Raw genomic sequence first — 14357 nt, forward strand, 5'->3', positions numbered from 1 at the left:
CACAGGGGGTACAGGGGGAGTGGGCAATCTGGAGCCATGTCTGAGTAGCCTGGGTGTGTGGTGGAATGTCATTGGCAGAGGAAGGGGTTGTAGGGGCAAAGAGGCCCCTTTTTATGGGGCAAACTTATTCCCGTTGCAGTGCCCCCTTTCTCCCCCTGGTAGGCAGCTGGACCCAGTACACCACCTCTTCCATACTCTCCAGGACCCTGCAGTGACTGTCCAGCTTGGGGCAACAACCTTTCTTTGTCAGGGGGCTGTAAACCCAGACCAGCTCCCCAGCCTCAAAGTGCACGTTGTAGTTTGTTTTCTGCCTCACATCTGCGTTCAGCAGCTGCTCACTGGCGAAGGTGTGGACTGACTCCAGGCATCCTGGTCTCCTGGCATATCCGGCCCAGGAGAACAGGAGGGCTATCAAGGGGCGTCCCGAACCTGGTGATCATCTTTCTCTGTCAGGTGTAGAGTCGGTGGTATCTTGGACAGTGGTGCGGCACGCCATGAGGACCATTGTCAGGTGCTTGTCTCAGTCACATTGGTGTTGGCAGAGATGATGGCCTGCTGTTGTGAAAAAAAAATGTTGAAGCGCACCACGAGACCATCGCTCTGTGGGTGAAGCAGAGTGGTGTGTGTCTTGTGCGTACGCAGTCACTCACATACGGTGATGAACATCGCTCCACAGTCTCCTACAGTGTTTTGGGAACCATCCCCTGCCACTTAAACTCTCCTATAGATGGCTCCTTCCATGCTCACTGTAGCACGCCTTCAGCCAGCCGCAGTACCTCGAACTTTGACCACAGCCCTTTGGTTGCATAGGAGAGCCCCGACACCTCTGCCAATGGAAAGAGTGCCTCTGCTGGCTAAAGGTCTTTGACTTCTCTTGCTTCTGCCTCCATTGAGACACATCGACAGCCTGAAGCTCACAGCAGACAGGTACGCACACCTGGCATGGTGAGGCACAGACCACCTCCTCCGCACATTGCTCTCTCTCAATGGTCTCTTTCCACTCACAGTGGCAGCACCCTCTCACAGTGCAGACGGGACATGGAGTCCGTGTTAGAGGGCTGTACCCCCGCCCTGTGTACCACTGTGAAGTCATACATCTGAAGTTCCTCCAACCAGCGTGCGACCTTCCCCTCTGGCTTTTTGAAAGACATGAGTCCCTGGAGAGAGGAGTGGTCAGCTATTACAGTGAAGGGCAAGCCACACAGGTAGTACTTAAAGGAACAGGATGAGATTAGCAGTGCTCGTGTTGAATGTTTTGCTGAAGTAAGTTACAACACTCTGCCCCTCTGGGTCCACCTGGGCCAGCAGCCTACCCATGCCCACGTTGCTCACGTCTGTGTCCAGGATAAAAAGCAAGGTGGGGTCAGGGGGAGCAAGCACGAGGGCCTCGATCAGAGCACGCTTGAGTGTGTGGTAGGCCTCCTGGCACTCTGCTTTCCATGTGAAGGCCTCCTGGCACTCCGCTGTCCATGTGTAGGATAAACGTTTGTTTAGTGTGTGTAATTACCACGAACGCTTCGTCCAAAGTTGAATGAAACGGAAATCACGACGCAACCGGTTTACAAATGTTTCGTGTTAGGCTATAAACATTTATTTTATCAAACAAAACGAACATTCACTGTGTAGTTAGGACACTTGGCATTGCCACCAGAGGAAGATCTTCAATGGTAAGCGATTTATTTTATTGTTATTTCTGACTTTCGTGACGCTAATGCTTGGTTGGAAAATGCTAGTAATACTTGTGTGTGTGGGGCGCCGTCCTTAGAAAATCGCATGTTTGCTTTTGCAGTAAACCTTTTTGAAATCTGACACAGCGGCTGGATTAATAAGACGTTCATCTTTAAAATGATGTAAAATACATGTATTTACAACAATGTTTAATACAACGAATGGTGTATTTAAAATGTTAGCTCTCTGCAGTTTCACCGGATGTTGGCCTGGTGGGACAGTAGCGTCTCACCTACCCTAGAGAAGTTAAACTTATTGCCCACGGACAAAAATCAGCCATCAAATCAGCGTCCATCAGTCAAAAAGATATCATTCTGACACCAAACTGATACATACTGACACCAAACCCACTTTGTCCAACACGTTTAGAAGCCAAATATCACATATTTCAGAGCAGGCCCAAAATTCACAGCGCCTTCTGTTTAAACCATAACAAAAACTTAAAACACATAGTTATGTTCTAGCTGCGGGTCCAGTTCTGACATTATGTATAGGCCTAGCTGAGGCGACCCCGAATCCCGAGTTTCGGCTTGATAGGTAATTCGGAGCCCAGGCAGCGACCTTAATTATTGCTGAAAATTCACTTTTTCCAGGCGTTGCCACGGGATCCCTGAATGAGCTTTCGGACAGAAACTTTAGGGTCCGTCTCTATGGGCCGAGCCGGTTTCAATGCACCTAGTCTTGTGACTGGGACTTTTCTAAATGCCGTCATTTTCGTGATGGTCAAAATGAATTGAATTCATTGCAAATGTACAATGCTGTTTCTCGACCTGAGAACCTTCTAGAGCCACATAATTCACCGTGCACTATCGACTTAAGCTCTAGAACATATAACGTTTCAGAGCTCTACTTCTGACGGTTCTTTGATAGTTCGAATTCATGTAACTACTGCAGGCTCTGTGTGTCTGCAAGCCTCACACTATGTCACTCCCCATTGACCATGTTTTGTGAGTTCAGAAAATCACAGAAATCATCATAGAGCTCCAAAACCCGCCTTAACGGATTCATCTGAACATGCCACAACTGGATCTATAACTTTTTTGGAGAAAAAAACCCAATTTCTTTAACCATCACCAATTGCACATTGTACGATTTCTTAAGTTACGATAGATAAATGGCTGGGTCCGAATGGACTCTTGCTCCCTTCGGTCTCAACGTAGACTTTGATCTAAAGCCATTCTTGTGATTATTGTGACTTTGCCATTGTAATTGTTTGTAAGCTTGTGTAGTCTTAAATTAATCTATGATCGTATGCTATCTATTTGTTTTTTGTGTGCTGTTCTTTGTATGCCATTTTAATATTTGATAATTAACCAATGATATTAGGCCACTCTTGGCCATGATTACCGACAGCTGTGTGTCTTTTGACACTATATAAACGAGTCATCCCGCAGTGTTTGTGATTATACCCTGATGAAGACAGCTTGGCTGTCAAAACGTTGGATTTAAAAATGTTGCATCTGAACTCCTAGAGCGTGCGGCTCTCCTTTATTTTCAAATCTTTTTTTCCTTACACATTAGGTTCATTTACTTTGATGTGAAGCGGTCAAATTAGCGCTCTATTATCGTTTATGACCTTTAATCCCAGAAAATGGGCCTTAACTCAAACAGCGTTGAGGCCTCGACACCATCTTGTTTCTGGGCTAAAAGCCCATTTGGCCAAACATGTGCTCACCGAGTTTCGTCTTCGAAGTGTTTTCTCTTTAGGCGAAATGGCCATGTCACTTTGGTGATGTTTTGTCCATTTGCAGTAAGCAGCCAGTCGCCATCTGGTGGAATTTTCAATTAGCCTATTCGAAGCTTCTGAAGCCAGTTTTCCAAGCTGTTTAAAGGCACAGTTCACTTAGTGTATGTAAACTTCTGACCCACTGGAATTGTGATACAGTGAATTTTAAGTGAAATAATCTGTCTCTAAACAATTGTTGGAAAAATGACTTGTGTCATGCACAAAGTAGATGTCTTAACCAACTTGCCAAAACAATAGTTTGTTAACAAGAAATGTATGGAGTGGTTGAAGAATGTGTTTTAATGACTCCAACCTAAGTGTCTGTAAACTTCCGACTTCAACTGTAAGTGTATGTAAACTTCCAACTTAATTTGTATGTGGTAGTGGTGGAGTAGGGGCCTGAGTGCACACAGTATGTTGTGAAATCTGCGAAAGTATTTAAATACTTTTTTAACTGTATAAACTGCCTTAATTTTGCTGGAACCAAGGAAGAGTAGCTGCTGCCTTGGCAACAGCTAAAGGGGGTCCATAATAAATACAATATACAAACCACAAGTTTGATGTCAGACGACAACTGTCTACAAACATGTTGATAGACGTAGTATTACGCCTACATTTAGGATTGCGCCTAAATCAACCATTTATCGGATCATCAAGAACTTCAAGGAGAGCGGTTCAATTTTTGTGAGGAAGGTTTCAGGGTGCCAAAGAAAGTCCAGCAAGTGCCAGGACCGTCTCCTAAAGTTGATTCAGCTGCGGGATCGGGGAACCTCCAGTACAGAGCTTGCTCAGGAATGGCAGCAGGCAGGTGTGAGTGCATCTGCACGCACAGTGAGGCGAATACTTCTGGAGGATGGCCTGGTGTCAAGAAGGGCAGCAGAGAAGCCACTTCTCTCCAGGAAAAACATCAGGGACAGACTGATATTCTGCAAAATGTACAGGGATTGGACTGCTGAGGACTGGGGTAAAGTAATTTTCTCTGATGAATCCCCATTTCCGATTGTTTGGGGCATCCGGAAAAAAGCTTGTCCGGAGAAGACAAGGTGAGCGCTACCATCAGTCCTGTGTCATGCCAACAGTAAAGCATCCTGAGACCATTCATGTGTGGGGTTGCTTCTCAGCCAAGGGAGTGGGCTCACTCACAATTTTGCCTAAGAACACAGCCATGAATAAAGAATGGTACCAACACATCCTCCGAGAGCAACTTCTCCCAACCATCCAGGAACAGTTTGGTGATGAACAATGCCCTTTCCAGAATGATGGAGCACCTTGCCATAAGGCAAAAGTGATAACTAAGTGGCTCAGGGGAAAAAAACATTGATATTTTGGGTCCATGGCAAGGAAACTCCCCAGACCTTAATCCCATTGAGAACTTGTGGTCAATCCTCAAGAGGCGGGTGGACAAACAAAAACCCACAAATTCTGACAAACTCCAAGCATTGATTATGCAAGAATGGGCTGCCATCAGTCAGGATGTGGCCCAGAAGTTAATTGACAGCATGCCAGGGTGGATTGCAGAGGTCTTGAAAAAGAAGGGTCAACACTGCAAATATTGATTCTTTGCATCAACTTCATGTAATTGTCAATAAAAGAGTTTGACACTCATGAAATGCTTGTAATTATACTTCATTATTCCATAGAAACATCTGACAAAATATCTAAAGATACTGAGGCAGCAAACTTTGTGGAAATTAATATTTGTGTCATTCTCAAAACTTTTGGCCACGACTGTAGACAAAGAAGAGCTCTCCTGTAGGTGTACCACAACATTTAAGGGCCATTTTCTCAAAAGTGTGGTTACAAGTTTATCATCTTTCAAAGCAGAATTACTTCCCATTGTTCCTCAGCTGTAGTATATGATATACCATGTTCTAGCTCTGAGTCTTTTACCTTTTTCTAAAGTAAAAAAAGCACAATTTCAAATTTTGCTACATTGGACTGAATCGAGCCGGTCGGAGTTGACAGTAGGTTTTCAGACAAGCATAATGTTTCAAATTCTGACAATCACATCAGTTTCATTTATTCCAAAAACTCAAACATGTTGAGTAAAATGTATTCTCTTTAACTAAATAGTGAGTCTTGACATCTCTGTGTAGTTTTTTATTTTATTCTTTATATTGAAAACTTCAAGAATCAACTCCAGAATCAAGCCTTACTCCTAAACAGAGGCAGTTACAACAGCTAAAAGACCATTTTGTCTGTAATGCAAATAGCTATTGAAAACTTCAGGGCACGTCCCCATGTTCATGGAAGCAAAAGCCGTTCCAGTAGGCCCTGTCTGGGTTTGCATGTTTACTGATGGCGATACAATTAGCCAATAGATCTGCATTCACCACTGAAGTGGGATACGTATTTGATGACATGCTGTAATCATACTGTAAGTGACTGACAGAAAGGGACCTGAACTGTTGAATCAATTTGATTTGCTTTATTCCACACTTCTTTTAAAACACACATCAAACCATGTCAATATAGAACACCACTCAATAGTAGAAAAGCAACTCCTATACATTAAGTAAAACACATTCAATATTATTTAGCAAAGTTAAAATAGTACTATATCTTTTTTGGGGGTTACATTTTGTCAAACTAAGCAAAACAGTTAAGAATAGGTTGGAATTGTGAGCATGAGGTGATAGTAAAATAACACCTAACCCCACACACACACTATTTAGTTGAACAATGAACCAGAAAAAAAAGGTTAAAACATCTACATAGCATGAACAATATGATTAAAGGGAATGGAATAGAATGACAACCAAAGAAGTGCAAGACAATCATGTCCCTACAGTGGAGATATCCTTCTCTTTAACCCGGACGCAGGACAGTTTCTCAGCCCTGTGGAGGTAGAGGAGGGGCTGAGTAAAGCTACCCAACACACTGAAGGAGAAAGTAATGGGGGTCAGTATACACCTGAATGATCTCAAAGAAATATGATCCTGAAGGATTTCCCTGATGATGGAAGGAGAGTAGTTCAGCATCAAGGTCAGCAGGATGACCTGGACTGTACGGGAGGATGTCTTCTTCCTCAGGTTGCCTTCTTCCTCTTGTTCACCCTTTCTCTCATTCCCTTAATCCACTGGACCGGAACGGATCAGCACCCTGAACATGAAGACGCTGCAGAAGACGTTGATGAACAGAACCGTGGCGATATACCGTCCTTATAGCACCCATTGACACAAGGAGGCAGTTTCAGCAACAATTCCACGATCTCACATGCTGCCCTGTACCTCAGGTCTGTACTTGAGGAAGACCACAGGATGGAACACCGGCAGGCTGCGATCCACACAGACGCATCACGGCAACATCCAACCTCGAACAAGCCAGAAATGTATGTCCTTGCAGATTGAGGGTTAAACTTTCGATGAAGAGGAAGTTGGTTACTAATGGAGGTGAGTAGAGGCTGATGGTGAAGATCTCCTTGTTCACCTGCACCGAAGGGCCGCCAGCCACTAGCCACATGTACCAGGTGTTGATGACCAGGCCCAGGAGGCAGTTGAACATGTTCATTCCAAGGTAGACTGGCACACAGGTGGGCCACACCCAGCACCGTGAGTCATAATAGTCAACCCTCCAGTGTGATTCAACCTGATGGGATGGGGAAAGAAGAGCTTGATTCCTTCATTTCTGCACGGTCTCTGCTTTAGTCTCAGAAGAATAGGAGGAGCTCTTCTAAGACAAAGAGGGAGCGAGAAACAACAGGAGAGGTATTTAGTGGATGTGGAGACGTGAAACATGTACTGAAGTTACTTCGGTTTTTCAAGACAAGGATATACATTGAGTTTCCACTGTACCTGCTGTGGCGTATTCTTATCAGGGAGGAATGAGTGTGTATACCTCTGTCCAGGGGTTAGGGTTTAGAACCTACAGTATGCTGTGAAGAGTGTTCAGAACAAGATGACACTCATCTAGACTTATGTTAAGCATCTGCCATTATAAAATCCAAAATAACAGACATGGGCCTCAATTCAATGTACAACATAACATGAAGAAAAAGCAATCCATTCATTAATGTTGATGCTAAATGAATAAGTCTAATCCTCTAACTAACCACCCTATCCTAATTCTCATTGTATAATCAATTAAACAAACCAACTTTCAATATAATGCTGAACAAGTGATGCAGATTTGTTTAAAAACAACTATAAATCTCACTTGTTGTATCTCACCAAATTAAAACAATAAAAACTATTTATCAAATAAAAAACGACACGAAATATTCTAGGCCTTTGCTGTGTCTACATACAGTGGGGAGAACAAGTATTTGATACACTGCCGATTTTGCAGGTTTTCCTACTTACAAAGCATGTAGAGGTCTGTAATTTTTATCATAGGTACACTTCAACTGTGAGAGACGGAATCTAAAACAAAAATCCAGAAAATCACATTGTATGATTTTTAAGTAATTCATTTGCATTTTATTGCATGACATAAGTATTTGATCACCTACCAACCAGTAAGAATTCCGGCTCTCACAGACCTTTTAGAAGCCCTCCTGTTCTCCACTCATTACCTGTATTAACTGCACCTGTTTGAACTCGTTACCTGTATAAAAGACACCTGTCCACACACTCAATCAAACAGATTCCAACCTCTCCACAATGGCCAAGACCAGAGAGCTGTGTAAGGACATCAGGGATAAAATTGTAGACCTGCACAAGGCTGGGATGGGCTACAGGACAATAGGCAAGCAGCTTGGTGAGAAGGAAACAACTGTTGGCGCAATTATTAGAAAATGGAAGAAGTTCAAGATGACGGTCAATCACCCTCGGTCTGGGGCTCCATGCAAGATTTCACCTCGTGGGGCATCAATGATCATGAGGAAGGTGAGGGATCAGCCCAGAACTACACGGCAGGACCTGGTCAATGACCTGAAGAGAGCTGGGACCACAGTCTCAAAGAAAACCATTAGTAACACACTACGCCGTCATGGATTAAAATCCTGCAGCGCACGCAAGGTCCCCCTGCTTAACTTCTTGCGACTACAGGGGGTGCTGTTCCGAATTAGCATTTTGTCGTCTCCAAATTAAACTGCCTAGTACTCAATTCTTGCTCGTACAATATGCATATTATTAATTATATTGGATAGAAAACACCTTCTAGTTTCATACAACGTTGAAATTATGTCTGTGGGTGACCCAGAACTCTTTCTACAGCGAAATCCATGACAGACAGTGAAAGGTCTGAGAGCGAAGCTCTGGTTTCAGATCAGTTTTTAAGGTCTCTGTCTATCCTATGGAACGACACGAACTGCACCCGCCTTCCCCTGGATGTCAGTAACCAATGAGAAGTGGAATGGGCCTTCTAGGTAGCTCTCAGAGGTTATAAAAGACCAAGGAGTGAGAGTAGCCCCCCTTTCGACGCTCGCCCTTACGCAGGATGGGACCTCCGGACGCCATTTTCACAGGCTCGGTTATCAACTTGAAATGTATCCGTCTGTAATTTAATTCGATATAGGACTTAGAAACATCATAAGGTAGTTAATTTAAACCGTTTTATAGCAATTTATATCCGTTTAGTGCGATTTTGAGGAATTTCTTTGTTGTGCACTCTGAAACTTTGGACACGTTTTGGGGTGTCGTTCGATCGTTAGTGGATATTTCGAAGGACAGAGGACATCTATCGACCAAAAGACGTTTATAACATAGAAAGGATACATTGCCCAAGAATATGATGGAAGAACAGCTCAAAGTAAGCAATATTTAATATGATAAATTGTTGTTCTGTCGAAATATTTTAAACGCATATTTCGCCATTTTGTTTGGTATAGCTTCACCTGGCGAACCCTGTATTGAAAAGTAAGGATAATTTTAAAAATGTAAATCAGCGGTTGCATTAAGAACTAATTTGTCTTTCGATTCCTGTCAACCCTGTATTTTTTAGTCAAGTATATGATTAGCTTTCAATTAAACTAGATCACTCTGATAGATGACGTCAGACATATTGAGGCTTGATTTCCTAGTATTTTTATTGTGTAACCACGGTTTTGTATGGCTAAATATGCACCTTTTCGAACAAACTGTATATGTATGTTGTAAAATGATGTTACAGGAGTGTCATCGGAAGAATTCTGAGAAGGTTAGTGAAAAAATTAATATCTTTTGGCGGTGATTACGTTATAGCGCTCTTTGGCTGGAATCGATGCTCTGGTAACGTTTGCACATGTAGTATGCTAACTTATCGATTTATTGTGTTTTCACTGAAAAACGCTTAGAAAATCTGAAATATGGTCTGAAATCACAAGAACTGGGTCTTTCCATTGCTATGCTTTGTCTATTTTTATGAAATGTTTTATGATGAGTAAATTGGTCATACACGTTGCTCTATCTAGTAATTCTAGTGGATTTGTGATGGTCGGTGCAATTGTAAACTGTGATTTCTACCTGAAATATGCACTTTTTTCTAACAACACCTATCCAATACCATAAATATGTTATCAGACTGTCATCTGAAGAGGTTTTTTATAGGTTATTGGCTATCAATATCTTAGTTGAGCCGAATTGGTGATAGCACCTGAAGGAGTAAGAAACTGATGGAGTTAGAAAAGTGGTGTATTTTGCTAACGTGTTTAGCTAATAGATTTACATATTGTGTCTTCCCTGTAAAACATTTGAAAAATCTGAAATGGTGGCTTTATTCACAAGATGTGTATCTTTCATCTGGTGTCTTGGACTTGTGATTTAATGATATTTAGATGCTACTATCTACTTGTGAAGCTATGCTAGCTATGCTAATCAGTGTGTGGGGGGGGTGGGGGGTGATCCCGGACCCGGGGTAGAGGCTCGTGAAAGGTTAAGCCAGTGCATGTCCAGGCCTGTCTGAAGTTTGCCAATGACCATCTGGATGATCCAGAGGAGGAATGGGAGAAGGTCATGTGGTCTGATGAGACAAAAATAGAGCTTTTTGGTCTAACTCCACTCGCCGTGTTTGGAGGAAGAAGAAGGATGAGTACAGCCCCAAGAACACCATCCCAACCGTGAAGCATGGAGGTGGAAACATCATTCTTTGGGGATGCTTTTCTGCAAAGGGGACAGGACGACTGCACCGTATTGAGGGGAGGATGGATGGGGCCATGTATCGCGAGATCTTGGCCAACAACCTCCTTCCCTCAGTAAGAGCATTGAAGATGGGTCGTGGCTGGGTCTTCCAGCATGACAACGACACGAAACACACAGCCATGGCAACTAAGGAGTGGCTCCGTAAGAAGCATCTCAAGGTCCTGGAGTGGCCTAGCCAGGCTCCAGACCAGAACCCAATAGAAAATCTTTGGAGGGAGCTGAAAGTCCGTATTGCCCAGCGACAGCCCCGAAACCTGAAGGATCTGGAGAAGATCTGTAGGGAGGAGTGGGCCAAAATCCCTGCTGCAGTGTGTGCAAACCTAGTCAAGAACTACAGGAAACGTATGAGCTCTGTAATTGCAAACAAAGGTTTCTGTACCAAATATTAAGTTCTGCTTTTCTGATGTATCAAATACTTATGTCATGCAATAAAATGCAAATTAATTACTTAAAAATCATACAATGTGATTTTCTGGATTTTTGTTTTAGATTCCGTCTCTCATAGTTGAAGTGTACCTATGATAAAAATTACAGACCTCTACATGCTTTGTAAGTAGGAAAACCTGCAAAATCGGCAGTGTATCAAATACTTGTTCTCCCCACTGTATGTTTAGTCTATAGTTGCAGGCTCTAAGAAGTTAGATGGCGCTGCGGAATTGGCAGAGCAATTTGAATTCAATGTGTACTTAGAGCATTGTGTCATCGTCTCCTAGCATTAGTTTGTCACAAAAGCCTGTCCATAAACTGTAATTCTAACATGTCTCTGACCCTCTTCGGCATGGCAGCCTTCCCTCTCTGTAGAGGTGCAGCAGGGGTGAGACCATGACACTAAAGATGGTAACAATCAATAACATGGGAAACACATTGCAGTTGTGGTCAAGACTGTGTGACACGGTGGCGTAACCAACGACAACCGGGATGGAGCTCGCCAAGATAATCACCAGGTTGGTTAAGATGATCCCAAAAGCTCTCATCTTATGTGGGTCTGTCGTTCCCTGTTTCTTCTCTCCCCCTCTGCCTCCCTCTACCTCTCCTGGACCAGGCTGCTTCAGCACACGCAGGATGAAGAAGCAGCAGAGAGAAATGACGACCACCGCAAGGCAATAGACACTAATGAGCACATAACCTGCATTATTTCCAAAACCCATTATAGTGGTAGAACATACATAAGCGAGAGTCAACACCCAGATCAATGTTGAACACGCCACCCTGTACCTCCGGAGCCTGTACTTGAGGAAAGCTACAGGTTGGACCACCTCCAGGTATCGCTCCACACAGATGCAGCTCTGGAGCAGGGGCCTGCAGGTCCAGGAGAGGAGATAGAGGACATATTTAGCCTGCAGTAACATGATGTTCTGGCTGATTAGGTAGCTGACAACCTCAAGGAGATCCTCGACACAGAACACCAGCTCCACTGCAAACAGGTTAACAGGGAAGACCTGGGTGGGTCTGAGACTTCCACTCAGAGAGATCTAGAGGCACCAGACTAAGGCTGGCGTCCCCAGGCGGAAGCACAGGGCCTGGGCAGCATGGTAAAGACCTGGCACAACATAAGCCTGGTCCAAGCAAACATCACATCTGTCAAGGTCAGTGTGGTTTCCTGAAGAGTCATTCATTCTTGTAGAACAATATCCGAGCCCACTGAGAGATGAGAGAAGGGAGATTACACGATTCATGACTTTATGTTTAATTTGACATATTCCAATGCCAGGTGATTCTGGCGCAAACACATAACAATACTTTGATATACAGTACGTAGGTCTACTGTTATGTCAGTCAAAATATTGTGCATTGTCTCAGAATGTCTGAATGAAAACATGAAGAGGAGAAATAAAAATGGTTAGCTGAACATAACATGTTGATATGTAAAATAACCTACATGTTTGTGCTGTTCTCTCCTGTAGAAGGCTGAGTCCAACCAGATGGAATAACACCAACATGTATGAGTAATTTTAGCCAAAGCTCTCTGTCCTGTGTTCTTCCTAACAAGTCACGTGTTGTTTACATACGTACCCTTGTGTGCACTGAGTTTTGCACCATATTGATGAACAAAACAGATGAATAAAATGCAAATGCTGCACACACACACACACACACAATCACACACATATATACAATTACAACCTGCTCAGTGATTTGCATTTTGTCCTGAGCATAAATTTAAGCATCATCAATCATATCACTCAGCACCTGTCTGTCCCAGCCACAGGTTAGCCCAGCCACCTGCAAGGACTGACTCTCAGTTTACGTATTCAAATCATATGGGCTTCAGAAATACACAGTACTAGTCTGTGGTTTGGATTCTGGATCTCTCTCTAATCACATAGTGAATAAAGTATAGATTTGTACTTACAGGTCAATCAAATGTGATATCTATATATACAAAAATAAAAAATCCTTCTGCGTTTTAATACACACTCATAAACAGTTACACATAACTGACCAGGAGGGCGCTACAGAGTCCCCCCACCACAAAGTCCCTTGTCCCCAGAGGTCTCTTATCTGCACGGGTGTAATGGGGCAGAGTGTCCTCACATGGCAAAGGCTGTTCAGTCTGTGGTAAGGGGCAATCTGAGGGACTGGGGATGAGGACAGGGACAGGAGGGGTGGAAATGATGGGGGCACAGGGGGCACACCCTGTTTTTCCGGTGAACCACTCAGTGACACAGGACGTACAGGGGCGTGGGCTGTCTGGAGCCATGTCTGAGGAGCCTGGGTGTGTGGTGGAATGTCATTGCCAGAGGGAGGGGTTGTTGGGGTCCCTGGTGTTCGTGGGTTGAAGAGGCCCCTTTTATGGGGCTAACCTTTCTCCCCCTGGGATGCAGCTGAACCCGGTATACCACCTCTTCTATACTCTCCAGGACCCTGCAGTGCCCCACCCGTTGACTGTCCAGTTTGGGCCAACAACCGTTCTTTCTCAGGGGATTGTAGACACAGACCAGCATCGTAGTATCTTTTCTGCCTCACATCTACGTTCACCAGCTGCTCCCTGGCAGGTGTGTGGGCTGACTCCAGGCTCTCCTGGTCTCCTAGCGTACTCATGCCTGTGAGAACAGGAGGGCTATCAGGGGGCTGCCCGAACCTGGTGGTCATCTTTTTCTGTCAGGCATGCAGTAGGTGGAGTTTTGGACAGTGGTGCGGCATGCCATGAAGACCATGGGCAGGTGCTTGTCCCAGTCACACTGGTGTTTGGCAGAGTTGACTGCCAGCTGCTGTGAAAGCTGTTCGTTGAAGCGCTCAACGAGATCATCGCTCTGTGGGTGAAGCGGAGTGGTGCCTGTCTTGTACATATGCACACACTCACATATGGTGATGAACACACAGGACTCACAATTGGTCACTGCATCACCAGACCTGCCGAACCCAAGTGTCCTCTCACTACTCCTCCATACATGCACTGAAGCAGTCTCCTGAGGTGTTTTGGGGACCGCCATCTCTCCTCTCCTGTAGCTGGCTCCTTACATGCTCGTTGTACCACGCCATCAGCAAGCCGCAGTGCCTCAAAGTTTGACCACAGCACTTTGGTTGCAAATGAGAGCTCTGCCACCTCTTCCAACAGAAAGAGCCCCTCCACTGGCTGTTGGTCTGTGTCTTCGTCTTGCTGCTGCATCTATTTAGCCACATCGACAGCCTGCAGCTCACAGTACTCAGGCCCGCTCAACTTGCATGCTGAGGAACAGACCCCATCCTCCGCACAAAGCTCTCTCACTGTTATCTTTCCACTCACGGTGGCGGCAGCCATCTGCAGTACAGGGCAGATGGGACATGAATCTGTGTTAGAGTGGTGTTCCCCCACCCTGTGAAGTCATACATCTGAAGTTCCTCAAACCAGCTTGTGACCTGCC

The sequence above is a fragment of the Salvelinus alpinus genome, chromosome 6 (genome assembly GCF_045679555.1).
Source record: "Salvelinus alpinus chromosome 6, SLU_Salpinus.1, whole genome shotgun sequence".
Lineage (NCBI taxonomy): Eukaryota > Metazoa > Chordata > Actinopteri > Salmoniformes > Salmonidae > Salvelinus > Salvelinus alpinus.